This window comes from Salvelinus sp. IW2-2015, linkage group LG15 (genome assembly GCF_002910315.2).
Source record: "Salvelinus sp. IW2-2015 linkage group LG15, ASM291031v2, whole genome shotgun sequence".
In the NCBI taxonomy this organism is placed as follows: domain Eukaryota; kingdom Metazoa; phylum Chordata; class Actinopteri; order Salmoniformes; family Salmonidae; genus Salvelinus; species Salvelinus sp. IW2-2015.
Window position 1 is genome coordinate 33515019 of NC_036855.1, and position 16785 is coordinate 33531803.

The following is a 16785-nucleotide window of genomic DNA, read 5'->3' on the forward strand; positions in this document are numbered from 1 at the left end:
AAAGTTCCTCCTCCCATTTCTTTTTAATATAGTTTGTAGAATGTTTCTTTGAGGATTGAATACCCAAGTAGAGATTTGAAATAGTTTTTTGTTACTCCCCAATTGTATGCGTTATTGAATACTTGGATTAATTTTGAGGTGCTCGAGGGTCAGTCACTTTTATCTCCCTTAAGAAATAGTGTCGGACTTGTAGGTATCTGTAAAATCTTGTTTATCCAAGCCATGTTTTTTACTTAGGTCCTGGAAGTTATCTAGTTCCCATTCCTTATAATTGTACTGAATGATGTGATGCCTTTCTGCGTCCATTGTTTAAATCTGCTGTCCGAGTTGCAGGGATGAAGCTGGGTTGTATGCGGGCTAACTCCAGCAGTTTGATCTCTCTGTCTAAATGATTTTGCTTAACTACCCTAAACCATGTCTTCAGAGAGAAATTAATCCACTGATTTGTCTATTGTATATTTATTTTTTACCATGTCCTTATTTCCAAAAACTGACTGTATGGGTATCTCTGTCAAAGTAGTCTCGATGTCTTTCCATTGGATTCGTATTTTGAATTGCACCAACAAACCAGAGGTCTCAATTGGCTGACACATAATAATCTTTTAGGTTGGTAAGGCCATACCCCCACAGTTTTTGTAATTGTAATGTTGTATATCTAGTTCTTGGTCTCTTACTGTTCCAGATAAACCTTGTAATCCGTTTATATCCCCATTTCCTAAAATGTTTTGAGGTACGCATTTCTAAATACTAGTAAGCCTCAGCAGATGTTCATCGTATTTGATGTTCAATTCTTACCCTACTAAGATCTTAAGGAAGTGAGTTCCCATATTCTAGTCGTATCATATTAGTTTTCTTGTTGATTCGTATCAGTGAACGCGCATACAAACTGTAAGAAGGTTCTGACGTGTTATTTTCTATTTCCGGTGAGATTAGATACTCAGAAGAATTATTATCAATGTGTCATCTGAACGAAGTTCTCAGGTGACAGAAATGTTTTATGACCTATCCGGATTACAAACTCTATCTCTGTGGACGGATAAGCTACACTTCTTTAGACTATGCCAGCCCTTTACTGCCAGACGAGATGGACTATTAGTGTAACGATCTAAGCACATCACAACGCCTGAATATCTTGCGTTCCACACTAAATTGCTGACATGTCTGATGAGAAAGCGACTCCATTCTCAATCTCTATGGCTACGCGCCATTGAAGGCCCTGCGAGGTCTGTCAAGCGTATTTACAAGATACTTACCTTATAAGCGAGATGGCAGAGATATTCAAGCTACAATCACTTGCGCAATACGAGTGATCTGATGAGTCAACTATCCGTCTTTAATTGTTAAATTCTCCACAACCAAAGGATAGGGCTCGCATCCAAGCAAACCGCGTACATCTATTGCTCTGTGAATACCTTATCTATTAATATAAAAGCAAGATAATAAAGAGACACAATAAAAAAAATAAGGAAATGATGTTGGACGATGTAGGCTGGCTATCTCTCTACTACCCCAATTTGGCGCCAAGCGTTATGCTACAATCGTGCGCGTTTCCCAAAAATTTATATTATGAAACTAATAAAAGAAATGGGCTACTGTAGGTATCACAAGAAAAGTAAGCGTGCGTCGCGACGATGCATACAGATTACAGCCCTGGTGTCCATAGTCTGAGAGAACTCCTCACGCGTCTAAATTGTTATCAGTTCGGTTGTTTCAATGTCTTCATTTATATCTTCTCATTTCTAGCTGGAGTCCTGAAGATGGTTGGATTAACATGAACTCTTCTTCTCTCTAAGTGCGGCATTTTCTCCAAAAAGCACCAAAAACGTCTGACAGTGAACTTAGCAATTGTATGTATTCATTATGCAAACTGCTATAACTACTATTCTTGTATGAAAACACCTACATATCTTCCTCTTACGTACACAATAATGTCTTATCAGAGCCTAGGTCATATACCAAAAACCCAATGCTGAACCTCAACAATGCTTATCTGGCATTATAATGTGAGTAACAGTCAGCATTTTTACCTTAATATATATCGTGCGACCTTTAGGCTATTATTACTGTGGCGCTGGTTGGAGGAGATCTGGAACCATAGGTACCATGAATGCATCACATTTCTACGGTTTTAAAGTATCACTGGCCAAATAATATTGTACCGGAGAGTGTCTGGACTCTTAGTTGTTAGTATGAAACTCAGGGTATAATCTCGCAATCTCCGCTACAATTCCATAGGCTACGCGAGGATTATAGTTGCTCCAGTTCTTGTTGGCATGTCAATTCACTTGATCGCAATATAGTTATAATCTGTGTTAAGAATGCGATAGTCTATATGAACTGCATTCTTTCTTATCTTTACCCTCTTTTCTGATATCGAGAGTGAAAGTGACTGTCCTGCGTCTGTCCCCTAACGAATGTGGGTGAGGAGACATCACACCGCGCCTCCCGGATACAACAGCGAGCTCCAGTTAAAACACTAGCCTTATCAAGTATCAAACGCGCTGCTTGAGTACATCTGTCTCCTCAGTGTACATCTCAGAATCATTTCTTAGTTTAAGAGGAAAGCCTAGTGCTATTACCTTGTATGCTAAGCGCTAACGGGTTCTCAGAGAAATATACTCTAGTTTTTCACCTTCATAGGAAATGTTGTGAAGACGCATTGGTGATTGTGAGCTTTTTATGACATCAAATATTCTTACGTGTGAAGATAGATTTACTGTGCGTAAAATAAACTAGCAATCATTTATAGCCTCATCTAGAGGACAGTGGTCCCCGAACATGTAGGAGAGTTCTAAGTCATTGATCTCACAAAGTGCTCTTCTTATTGTCATGTTAGCATGATCTGCGGTCTTCCCTGGTTGACTCTCTGTTACACGAGGCTATCTGTGAAGAGTAGAGTTCAAAAAAATCAAACACATAAGTATATCTGTATCATTCGTCACCAGTTAGTGCTTCACAGCTATACCTACATCTAATAGCATGAATTATATATGGTCCTAGAATCTATTAGTTTTCATTACATAGACAAATTAGTAAATCTATAACTACACTGAGATGCACAAGCTAGTGAGCTCTTTCCATGATCTCACATGCTTACCATGTCAAGACTATTTTGTCCGTGACTCTGCTGTCTGACCCTGCTCTGGGTTATGCAGTCATAACATCTGCGTTGTCCAGAACATCCATGCGTGACATTTTCTCTTTACTTACATCTCTATATAATGCTGCGCTCAAATCACAGTCTCCTGTCTTTATCACTCTGATTGAATCTCTCGTAATAAAAGAGGGTCATTTTAACTGCATATTTCTAGCTTAAGACAGAACCACTGTCTTCACTCGCGTCTCTTAGAGTGAGCAGTCCGATATCCCTGTTCAGAAGTCCCTATCAGATGCAAGTTAATCTCGTGCTTCCCTTATAGCAAATCTTCCCTGTCCTATTGTATATCGATCGATCTAGCTAACGCTATCTCTCTTGCTTAGAACAACTCGCATTACCCCTAGCTGTGTGCGATCCACCACATAAGTGTCTTATATATATGTCTTTCGTGATCTCTCTATAGGGATCTATTACCTCAGTCTCATCTATCCACTATCTATCTATTTCTATGAGCAAGCGACACACTCGCCTCGGTTATCTTGCCTCTTTATTCTAAGTATATCATGAGCTTCAGAATTATCGAGTATTATAAATCGATTCCTATGAACTAGGCGATGGATCATATCAGTCGAGTGATACACTATACAATGTATGAGTACAAAGTCAAAGTCTCTATATTATGATCATATCTTCCCTGTCTAGAGCTATAGCGAAAGTGATTGGGACTATTTCAGCACACACCGCGAGCGTGCTTCATGCTCTTGATATATCTATGAGAGCGAGAATGTCGCTCTGAGACAATCGATCGTCAACAACAAGCCTCAGCCCCGATATTCCTATCCTCAGCACTATGCATACATATAAAAAACCTATTGCTGAGTGTGCAGCGGCCATAACATCGACATATTCCTAGCATGCCTGCTTAAGTATCCTTTCTGACATCTTTATCGAGCATATCCCTCATTTGCTCGTATTAAATGACTTCTTCAATCTGCTCTAAGTTTTGAGTTAGAATTGTGTAACAAGACTACCCCCTCTCAACTAGGAGAATAGCAGCCAGTGCCCAGTGCCGATTTACAAGGTGTGCAATTAATTCTAAAATCACTAACACCTCCTGTCAATGAAACAGCGCACCGACCCCTGCGCGTGCGATTTCCCGAGTACAACTCATAAGTTATGTGGAGACTACTCTGTTATCTGCGAAAGTTTGTACAAACTTTAAACAAGTATTAAAATTACTTTACCAGCAACACATACATACTCGTTAGTTCTTCCTAGACCGCGTAAAACTCAAAATTAAAAGTCTGGAATGTGGGGTGATGCACAGCACATAAGGCTCCACACGGCGTGCGCCCTTCTACCCCAACTGCTTTGCTATGAGAGAGAAGAAGCATAAGAAAGTGCACGACTTCCTCGTGTTCAGTAGTGTGAGTGAAGAAAAATTCTCTCGCCTCATCCGTACAGTATGTCAACTCTCTCCCGGTGTGATCAACACACTTCCATTCGTCCCAATTTACAAACCTACTACTGTTCTCGTGGCACTATGGCACTCCCTCAGTCTCCAGAGTGCTATTATCATTATATGGAGAACTTATCTGAGACGTTTCAGATCTTCCCGGGATGATGCAGTCGTTCATTAGAAAATGAGAAGATTACACAAACGGATGGCCAAAGCACCACACACAAGCCTAAGATCACCATGAACAAACCAAGAGTGGCTGGCAGTGGTCGTAAAGCTCCACCGCCATTGGACTCTGAGCAGTGAAACGCGTTCATCTGGAGTGATGAAGCACGCTGTCACCACTGGCAGTCCGACGGACGAACTGGTTTGGCGGATGCCAGGAGAATGCTACCAGCGACCTGCCGAATGCATAGTGCCAACTGCTAAAGTTTGGTGGAGGAGAATAATGGTCTGGGGCTGTTTCTTCATTGCAGTTGGCAAGACCCCTTAGTTCCAGTGAAGGGAAATCTTAAAACCCTTACAGCATACCAATGACTTTGTAAGACAATCCTGTGAGTCCAACTAGTGGCAACAGTTTGGGAAGCCCCTTTCCTGTTTCAGCATGACAATGCCCCTGAGCTACAAAGCGAGGTTAATACAGAAACTTGGTTTGTTGAGATTGTGTGGAAGAACTTGGCTGGCATGCCAAAGAGCCCTGACTTCAACACCAGTCAAACATTTGGGATGAATTGGAACCGACAGCGAGCCAGGCCTAATCGCCCAACTTCAGTGCCAAACCTTCACTAATGCTCTTGTGCTTGAATGGAAGCAAGTCGCCGACAGGCAATGTTTCCAACATCTAGATGGAAACCGCCTTTCTAGAAGAGTGGAGGGCTGTATTTTATAGCAGCAAAGGCGTGTGACCAACTCTTGATTAATTGCCCATGATTTTGGAATGGATGTTCGGGCTAACAGGTGGTGCCACATTACTTTTGCGTCATGTAGTGTATTGAAAAAGGGCAATGCCACTCATAACTCATGGTTTTCCAAAACACCCGCTCATATAAAATCCTAACTAAGTCCTGTCCAAAGCCGCCCTCCTTTCTCGCGATCCTGTCCATCTGTGCAAGAACTGGTGTTGTAGTTGCTGTGGCCTGTCAAAAATTTAGTGCTTGGAGAGGGAAAACCACCCACGTATAGGTCTCCCGGAACAAACCACCCACACAATCAGCCCTGTCTTGAAACAGTGCGGTAAGTATATGGTGCGGTTCTGCTGCACACCGAGGTGGATTCTCATCCAGCCCACAAGCCCAGCAGCTTGCATGTTGACCTAGAAATCCCATTGTATTACGGAGTCCATTCCAGCCTTTAAATGTGTTACTATTATTCTAACCTCTCTCTCCTAAAACAGATTTTCTAAATGACTGTTATGTATCCAACCAACGTACATTATCCACTATACCTTCTAATCTCACCACGGTTTCTACATCAAGGATTCTTGATGAACCAGTCAAAATACCTTGGCGACAAAAAAGCTTTGATAGTCTGTCTCCAGAAGTGTCAGCCTTTCTCACCTCCATTCTCTCAGCCTCGGTACTTTAGTCTGTGTTTAACCTCCTATGTGAGACATTCTCTATCTGAGACAACAACCTGAGGCTGATGAGGTAAATCCTTTCGTACAAGACACTATCTCTTCTGGAAGAGATGTTTATATGATTAAAAGAGAAACCAGGGCAAACGACCCAAATGTTAACTAGGTAAGATTGCCGCTTAGACTATTGCTGCATTGTTGGAGCAGAAAACATAAGATTCTCGCTGCCACCTGGCGAGAACGTGGAACTGTGACTCACCAATAAACGTTGATTTGTGTTGTTCTGGGCAGTGCATCATCATAGGCAAAGTCACAGACACCGCTAGATAAACTAAAGCTCATTCAAAGCTATGCCAAAAGGGTATGAGCCCGTCTCAATAGGAGGGTCAAAACAAAGGATGACCAGAGAGCAGGCTTTGAAGAGATGCTTCGATGCCTTGGGCTTTTAAAATCATGTACATTTATTGCCTGAAGGTTGAATATTGTCTCCGCTCACTGGTCTAGCCTAAAGGGTTGATATCCTGAGGGTTGCATTAAACTGTTTAAACAGTCATTGTATGGGCTTTAGTGACGAGACAGAAAGTGGCAGTCTTCAAAGGTGGCAGGTCTCAACGTGGATCTTATTTGGAGATGTTGATTTCGTTCCTTCCATTAAATATCACTGGGTTAAAGACGTGTGTAGTTGATGCCAAACATCAGTCAGCTAAGACTCTGGATGAAAAAATACAGAACAAGATACATTTAGGATCATTTCCATGAACGATATGATAAAAATTAATCTAGGGCTGAAGAGCCAACAATCTTCACATGAACCACCTATGGCAGACTGAAGAACCCTTGTTGAACTCATGTTGTAACATCTGATAGTACTGCATTCTTGTAAAACAAGCTATACATAGATTTTTAATGTTTGGTGTGATTGTAGTCAGTACATCACGCGCTTGTACACTGAAAAACCCTCAACCTAAAGATTAAAACTCCCATTGAAATCGCTCAGTAATAAATTAGTGTGTGATTCTATCTACAGTAACTCACTAGGCAAAGAGGTTTCCCACTCTCTAAGGAATGGACACACTCTTTGGCCTTGTAGAGTCGCAAATTGTACAGTTGACTCAGATGCGTTCTACAGAAACAAAACAAACATCTTTGTGAGTGAAAACATACTTGCTACAACAAGCAGAAAAATAGATAGACAGTTTAAAGATGCCACAGCTTATTTTACTCATTACATTCATCTAGCATTATATATTTTTCACTAGCGTATTGCATCTCAAAACAACTAATTGTGTGACGTCACAAAAGAAAGAACGCATTAACCTTGGGAAAATCGCCTCCCAAATCATTAGCCGGGATGATGTATTTTTCAAAGGAAACTATGAAGCATTGCTCTCCCGCTCTAAAAGTGGGCCATTAGTTACAACAGAATGTAAACCCTGCAGTCAGTAGAGCCTACACTAACTTAGCCAGGGATCACATAATTCAAGCAAAGGGAACGCCACCACGAGGTATTAATAAAAGGTAGTTCAATACAGAGTAAAGGCATGGTAATGGATCAAGTTGACTGACAGCGTGTGTGTTTCCTCTTCACGAGAGCCAATCGCAGTACAAAGTCTCTCTAACTAGTGCCTCCTTGGAATATCAACAGAGACATTGAAGTACCGTAAGAGAGAATAATCTGACACATGGTGAAAGACAGACCTATCTGCGCGCACTACTTTCACACCATCCCAGTACCCCGAGCGGCAACTTTTTATCTATCTACCAACCTGGTAGCTGTCAACTACCCCTAGCTGAAGTCTGGAGCTCTTTAGCAAGCTTATCCATCCGAGTTATTGAGTTTGTCGACTTTTATACTGGAGAAAGCCAGTGGAGGCACGGCGCCAGGGGTAACAGATACAGAGGCGACAAACACAGGTACGATCTAGAGGTATGAAGGTTCAATGAGCAGCGTGGAATGAAGAGCAGGAACAGTACATATCAACAGTAGCCATGTTATGCATCTACCTCCATGGTAACTGAGGCCCCAAAAGTCAAGTTCACTTTATACAGTGAAGCTCAGAGTTAAAGAAGGTCTAGTACATGTGAATTGACTCTGGGTTTGTTTCATTTGACCCTTCTGAGCTTGCCCACAGTTTGCTCATCCCTGACTCTGCAGTCAAAATCATTCACAATGTATTTATATTCCAAATGTGAAAATATAATCACACGTCCTCTTACCAGATATTTTCATAAATGTTATTGAAATAGGCAAATAGTAGAAACATAGGGCCAATTCGGGGCCCCATGCTGATCTGTTTGCTTCCCTTGTAGAGGTCTGTAGAACATAAAGAAGGTCGTTTACAAGCCCCTGGGGAGTATTATTGTTATGCACCTTATGCCACACTATCCACTAGTCGTCACTATTTGATGACACAATTCTGGGTTGCGTTTGTTTCCCTGGTGTGTCAGAACCTTTGTACCGATTCAGATCTTCCTAGAATCATAGACTATAGTGTCCAAGGCACAAGTATGCGGTGGCGCTGCCGAGGCGAGGAAGGCAGTATTTCGCAGTTTTCGAATACAGAGTGAGAGTAATCGTCACGCTTCCAAAGATTACAGCTGAGATGCGAGTATAAGTACGGTGAAGCATAAATGGAATACTAGTGGGGAGTGGGGCAGTGTGCAGTAATACTTGCTCGCTAGTCAGATTGAGATCGCGACGGCTCGCCGTAGATAATGAAGATTAAGGATTTTTGACGATAAGAGTAAATCAGGTGTGAGGACAGAAGGACGCTGAGATGTAATACTTAAGGCTCAATCTAACAAAAACGATACCTTCGTGCCACGACCGTTCTTCTCACTGAAGTTTACAAGATCACACAAATTAACTAGCGACATGCGATACTACAAACTCTTCTGAGTATCAAGGCTTGAGAGAACTGTTCAAGTATTTCCTTGACTGCGAAGTTCCATGTGTCCGTTTCCCCAATGCGCTGTTCTGCGTCCCCCATTCTTGTAGATATGCTGTGAAGTTCTAATTTGTTTTCTTCAAGTTTCTGGTTAATGTCCTTCTTGAACTCATTTAGTTATTTTCTTACATCTTCTCGAAGTTCCTCTCGAAGTTCCTCTCGTCATCACCTCACGAAATGAGGGTTATTTTGCTGCTGCTATCTTATTTGCGCTAGCATTAGCCATTTCGGGTTCATCGACGATTATATCTTCTGCTGTCTTGTTACGGGCTGTTGTTGTAGCTCCGCGACCTTTTCCTATTTTTCCATTTTGCGTAAGTTATTATAATACTCAGAGTAAATACTTGAATTTGGGGGGGGGAAATGCCCAACCGATGTGCAGTACGAAAAACTAGGCAGCCATTTCCTAAGTTGTGTCACCGGAAGCCCCTGGTGGCCTTCTGAGAGACCTGCCGTGTCTCCAGCTCCTAGACAGACAGGTGGAAAGGTAGACGACACATACTCAGCTCAGAGAGACTACCGGCACCAGTATTCCTAATATTGAGTTGCACCCCCTTTTGCCCTCAGAACAGACTCAATTCATTGAGGCATGGACTCTACAATGTGTCGTTCCACAGGGATGCTGGCCCATGTTGACTCCAATGCTTCCCACAGTTGTGTCAAGTTGGCTGGATGTGCTGTCGGTGGTGGATCATTCTTGATACACACGGGAAACTGTTGAGGGTGTAAAACCCAACAGCGTTGCAGTTCTTGACGCACACAAACCGGTGCGCCTGGCATCTACTACCATACCCAGTTCAAAGGCACTTAAATCTTTTGTCTTGCACTTTCACCCACTGAATGGCACAAATACACAATCCATGTCTCAATTGTCTCAAGGCTTAAAAATCCTTCTTTAACCTGTCTCCTTCCGTTCATCTACACTGATTGAAGTGAATTTAACATGTGACATCAATAAGGGATCATAGCTTTCACCTGGATTCCCCTGGTCAGCTATGAAAACCCAACTGACATTTACTCCTGAGGTACTGACCTGTTGCACCCTCTATAACCACCTTGATTATCTATGAACGCTTGAACATTTTGGCCATGTACTCTTATATTCTCCGCCCGGCACAGCAAGAAGAACACTGGCCACCTTTTAGAGCCTGGTGCCTCTCTAGCTTTCTTCCTAGGTTCCTGCCTTCCTAGGGAGTGTTTCCTAGCCAGTGTGCTTCTACATCTGCATTGCTTCCTGTTTGGGGTTTTAAGATGGGTTTCTGTATAAGCACTTTGAGACATCTGCTGATGTAAAAAGGGCTTCATAAATATATCTGATTTGAGTCAGTTTATGCCGTGGATAGAGCACATTTACATTTACATTTAAGTCATTTAGCAGACGCTCTTATCCAGAGCGACTTACAAATTGGTGCATTCACCTTATGATATCCAGTGGAACAACCACTTTACAATAGTGCATCTAACTCTTTTAAGGGGGGGGGGGGTTAGAAGGATTACTTTATCCTATCCTAGGTATTCCTTAAAGAGGTGGGGTTTCAGGTGTCTCCGGAAGGTGGTGATTGACTCCGCTGACCTGGCGTCGTGAGGGAGTTTGTTCCACCATTGGGGTGCCAGAGCAGCGAACAGTTTTGACTGGGCTGAGCGGGAACTGTACTTCCTCAGGGAGGCGAGCAGGCCAGAGGTGGATGAACGCAGTGCCCTTGTTTGGGTGTAGGGCCTGATCAGAGCCTGAAGGTACGGAGGTGCCGTTCCCCTCACAGCTCCGTAGGCAAGCACCATGGTCTTGTAACGGATGCGAGCTTCAACTGGAAGCCAGTGGAGAGAGCGGAGGAGCGGGGTGACGTGAGAGAACTTGGGAAAGTTGAACACCAGACGGGCTGCGGCGTTCTGGATGAGTTGTAGGGGTTTAATGGCACAGGCAGGGAGCCCAGCCAACAGCGAGTTGCAGTAATCCAGACGGGAGATGACAAGTGCCTGGATTAGGACCTGCGCCGCTTCCTGCGTGAGGCAGGGTCGTACTCTGCGAATGTTGTAGAGCATGAACCTACAGGAACGGGTCACCGCCTTGATGTTAGTTGAGAACGACAGGGTGTTGTCCAGGATCACGCCAAGGTTCTTAGCACTCTGGGAGGAGGACACAATGGAGTTGTCAACCGTGATGGCGAGATCATGGAACGGGCAGTCCTTCCCCGGGAGGAAGAGCAGCTCCGTCTTGCCGAGGTTCAGCTTGAGGTGGTGATCCGTCATCCACACTGATATGTCTGCCAGACATGCAGAGATGCGATTCACCACCTGGTTATCAGAGGGGGGAAAGGAGAAGATTAATTGTGTGTCGTCTGCATAGCAATGATAGGAGAGACCATGTGAGGATATGACAGAGCCAAGTGACTTGGTGTATAGCGAGAATAGGAGAGGGCCTAGAACAGAGCCCTGGGGGACACCAGTGGTGAGAGCACGTGGTGCGGAGACAGATTCTCGCCACGCCACCTGGTAGGAGCGACCTGTCAGGTAGGACGCAATCCAAGCGTGGGCCGCGCCGGAGATGCCCAGCTCGGAGAGGGTGGAGAGGAGGATCTGATGGTTCACAGTATCAAAGGCAGCCGATAGGAGCACGTGCTCCTAATGTTATGTACACTCAGTGTATATATGCAGTTGAAGAAAATGACTTTTTACTCCAAACATTTTCCCTTAGCAAGACAGGAAAATGGTCCCTATCAAGAGAACATCCCTGGTCATCCCTACTGCCTCTGATCTGGAGGACTCACTAAACACAAATGCTTCGTTTGTAAATGATGTCTGAGTGTTGGCTGCCTGTAAATAAATAAAAACTAGAAAAATGTCGCCGTCTGCTTTGCTTAATATAAGGAATGTGAAATGATTTATAGTTTTACTTTGATACTTCAGTATATTTTAGCAATGACATTTACTTTTGATACTTAAGTACATTTGAAACCAAATACTTTTAGACTTTCACTCAGGTAGTATTTTGCTGGGTGACTCACTTTTACTTGAGTCATTTTCTATTAAGGTGTCTTTACTTTTACTCAAGAATGACAATTTTGTACTTTTTCCATCACTGGCAGCGTGTGGATTTACTTTTTGTTCAGAGAGACTATCAGGTCAGGTACCAGGCCTAGGGTGTGTTTGAATACCTTTGTATTTTCTGTAATGTCACACATACCGTAAGTGTTTGAATATATTACATTGAATAAAAACTACAACACCCCAGTGTGGTCAGATATTACTGCAACATAACTCAACAAAATTAAACAACTACATCAATGTGTCATGGGAAATAACAAAGGGCTGTTTGCAACAGTGGCTTATATTAAAACAGTAGATTCATGACAGGCAACACGTTGCTTATTAGAGTGCTTCTCAGAGGTTGCATATAATAGGGCTAAATGATCCACGTGGGCCACCATACCTGCAGATCAGTGCAGCTGAGGGCTTCTCTCAGAGCACCAATATCCTCCACCAGTTTGAAGACGGACTGTGTAGTAATGGGGGCCGTGACGGTCTGCTGGGCTGCAGGAGAACACGACACAGACACAAATCATTTCAGCATCAATCTCAATGCTGAACATGGGGAAATATAAGGTGAGCACCTGAAAACGGGCAGCACGCTGAATATGGATATCATTACATATTGCCTTTGCTCATGCAAAGTTATGTATGATTCAGAATACTACTGTCTTCAAGATAGAGTACTATTTGGACATCGGCGAACTGATATTTACTGTGTTTATTTTAATACATAAGTGCCTGCGGTGTAAGATCATCTGATAGGGGCTGTATCTTCAGCCAGTCTGGCAGACGACCCTCTCCAACCCTATAAAACAACAACACTCACTGACTGCAATAGGCATTTAAGTGTCCCTCTTGACTAACATGTTCACTTTCAATCTTTCCTTACATTCTCCTGTTCTCTCGCTGTTTCCCACAGGTCCATCCCTCGCACTCTTTATTTGTCTCTCTCTCTCTCTCTTTCTCTGTTCCACACAGGCCCATCCCTCTCTTTCCCTTTCCCTCCCTATTTCTCTCTTCCTCGGTCTCACCCTCCGTCTCTCCCTCCAGCTCCCCTGCCGTCTCTCTCTCCGTCTCTTCCTCTCTCGCCTGCTCTTTCAACTTCTGGGCTACTCTGCTGCTCCGTCGCTCTCCCTCCCTCTCTCCCTCCAGCCGGCCCTCCACCTCCTTCTCTTTCGCTCCCCTCCTTTCAGTCAACTCTTTCTCCATCATTCTGCGTTCCACCAATAGCTGCCTCTCCACATGAACCAGCTGACTCTGGTGGCGAAAGACAGACAGACAGACAGACACAGACAGACAGACAGACACGTCATACAATTGCAGTGGGAAAATACATACTGGAGTTCATGACGAGTCATGGCTGGTATTTCAGATGAGCCTGACCTTTTTTCTCTTGTTTTCTTCCCAATCATACGAAGACATGTAGCCAACGTGTGTAATAAAATTGATAGCACTTACAAGTAAACAGCACACAATAGGCAAGTGGGAGCTAAAAGCTAACGGTCCCCCAGATTTGCCTCACCTTAGTGCAGTCCACAGCAGCCACTGCMGTGCGAGACATGTGCGCCACCTTTCCTAGCTCTGACTGCCCGCCGACCACTGAGTTCTGCAGCTGATCCGGAGCCATGGGCATCTCACACACCTCCTGAACCAGGAACAAATAACCCAAACAAGGGTTACAGTGGAACTGGATTTGTCTGCTTCCCAAATGGATTATATTCCCTATATAGTGCACTACTTTTGACCAGGGCTCTTGTCAAAAGTAGTGGGGTCCCGTTAGAGACACAACTCTGCCAGTCCTACGTAGTCACACTGACCGCAGCATATCTCCCAAGGGAGACTTGAATTCAATGTTGACCATTTAATTAGATTTAATGTCCACAAAGAAAGGCTGATATCTGTGAATGTGTAAGTGTTGCACACCCGATGTAGGTGGTCGCAGACTCGCAGGTAGGTTTTTTGGATCCTCTCAGCCTCTGTGATTTTGATGGTCATGTTTTCTAGGCTGTCCTCCAGCTGTCTCACATGCTACCAAGGGACAATAGAACAGAAACGTCAACACACAAGAACAATCTTAAAACACATATTAGGCCAATGACTGTGCAGTTGAAAAGCTTGGATCCTAGATCCTAGACATCATTCACTTGAGTCTTGTAATAGGTCAAGGTCACTCAATGTCAACTTTCAGCACCATGGACAAGGCCATTCACACACTAACTCCACTAAGCAGTTAAAACTGTGTGTGGTGCTGTCCATGGTTCTGAAGGTTCACACTGCTTTCTTCTACAATAGGTTTTTGGGGACAATTGAGTCTGTGAGAAGCTAGCTATTTAAAGGGGATGTCGCAAATGGCACCCTGTCCCCTATATAGTGTCACCTGGTCGTAGTGCTGCTCGTCATCATCCGGTATGGAGTCCAGCTCCAGGACTTCATATCCGGCTCCATCTCCAGCAGCTATGACTCCTTGGCCCTGACAGCAAACTGCAGCTTGTTGTGCTGCTCTATCAGAGTACACTGTCGACGCTTCTCCCACTCCACAACACTCTATGCACACACACACGCTGGCATATTATATACAAGTTGGCATGTACAACTGGGCTATTACAAACATTAGATGCCTTCACAAAGCTAATATTGTCTATGCACGGGTCGCTACAAGCTTGCCACCTCTCTCTCTGCCTGAGCTCAAGTTATGTAAGCCTACATCAATTGATGGTCCAGGCTTGGGCAGTGACCTGCCCAGGGTGCTTCCACCTTGTGGAGCTTTCTGATCATTCTCTAAGATCTCCTTTGCAGCATTGTACTCTGCTTGGGTCTGCAGCTCTGAACCCAGGTGGATATCATGTACAGGGAAKAGTAATCAAACAACATGCACAAGAGGGGTGATAAATACAATCACTGCAATCTATAGAGCATTTCATGGGCAATGGAGTACATTTTATGTATCATATATTCTGCAATACAATTATGTCAAGGTGTGACTGATAGCCATTCTCTCATATATATATATATATACAGTATATATACAGTTGAAGTCGGAAGTTTACATACACTTAGGTTGGAGTCATTTAAAATCGTTTTTCAAACACTCCACAAATTTCTTGTTAACAAACTATAGTTTTGGCAAGTCGGTTAGGACATCTACTTTGTGCATGACACAAGTTATTTTTCCAACAATTGTTTATAGATTATTTCATTTATAATTCACTGTATCACAATTCCACTGGGTCAGAAGTTTACATAAACGAATGGGTCAGAAGTTTACATAAACTAAGTTGACTGTGCCTTTAAACAGCTTGGAAAATTCCCAAAAAGGATGTAATGCCTTTAGAATCTTCTGATAGGCTAATTGACATAATTTGAGTCAATTGGAGGTGTACCTGTGGATGTATTTCAAGGCCTACCTTCAAACTCAGTGTCTCTTTGACTGACATCATGGGAAAATCAAAAGAAATCAGCCAAGACCTCAGAAAAAAATTGTAGACCTCCACAAGTCTGGTTCATCCTTGGGAGCAATTTCCAAACGCCTGAAGGTGCCACGTTCATCTGTACAAACAATAGTACGCAAGTATAAACACCATGGGATCACGCAGCTGTCATACCGCTCAGGAAGGAGACACGTTCTGTCTCCTAGAGATGAACGTACTTTGGTGCGAAAAGTGCAAATCAATCCCAGAACAACAGCAAAGGACCTTGTGAAGATGCTGAAGGAAACAGGTTCTTTTTCGGAGATATGTAACCTCCTGTCTGGGATGAAAGCGAAAAAATTCAGAAACTGTTTTGCCAGTAATGACCATAGTTATATGTTTGGAGGAAAAAGCGGGAGGCTTGCAAGCCAAAGCACACCATCCAACCATGAGGCACGGGGGTGGAAGCATCATGTTGTGGGGGTGCTTTTGCTGCAGAGGGACTGGTTTGCACTTCACAAAAATAGATGGCATCATGAGGGTGGAAAATGATGTGGATTATTTGAAGTAACATCTCAAGACATCAGTCAGGAAGTTAAGCTGGGTCAAATGGGTCTTCAAAATAGACAATGACCCAAGCATACTTCCAAAGTGTTATGTCTGGGCAAAATGGTCTCAGGGGTATACTGGGAGTGGCCATCAACAAAGCGGACCTGACCTCAAGCCTATACGAATTATATGGCGCAAGAACTTTCAAAGAAGCATCGTGAGCAGAAGCGAGGCTACAAACGCTGTCTCATGTTAACACAGAGCTTGTCAGGAAGGATGGGACCAAAAATTTCACCCAATTTATTGTGGGAGCTTGTGGAAGTGATACCAGAAACATTTGACCGAAGTTAACTTCTCTGCGCTACGGATCCCTTTTAACGGGATCATTTTCCTAAATCAACCGCTGAATTGCAGGGCGCAAAATTTTCTAAAAATATTTCTAATCATGCAATCACAAGTGAAATTATATCCCAAAACGACAGTTTTAGCGTTGTTGTTAGTCCACGCTATCTGTGTCAGTTTGGAATAATATGCTTTAGACAGAGAAAGAAATCCAGCAGCTTTTGTGAGTGTATCAATTCAATGCTGAACAGCTAGCCCCGAACATTAGCTTAGGTCACATGAAAGTCAGAAATTTGCAATAAATTAAGTCGTTACCTTGATAATCTTCGGGCAATGCTTTGGCACTCACACGAGAACTCCCAGTTAACACAATAAATGTTAGT

General features: G+C 43.3%; 1 pseudogene; it reads right to left on the reverse strand.

Annotated features, from left to right (window-relative positions):
• LOC139028862 (coiled-coil domain-containing protein 183-like) overlaps positions 1 to 16785 on the reverse strand; it is a 25365-nt pseudogene that overhangs the window by 5562 nt on the left and 3018 nt on the right.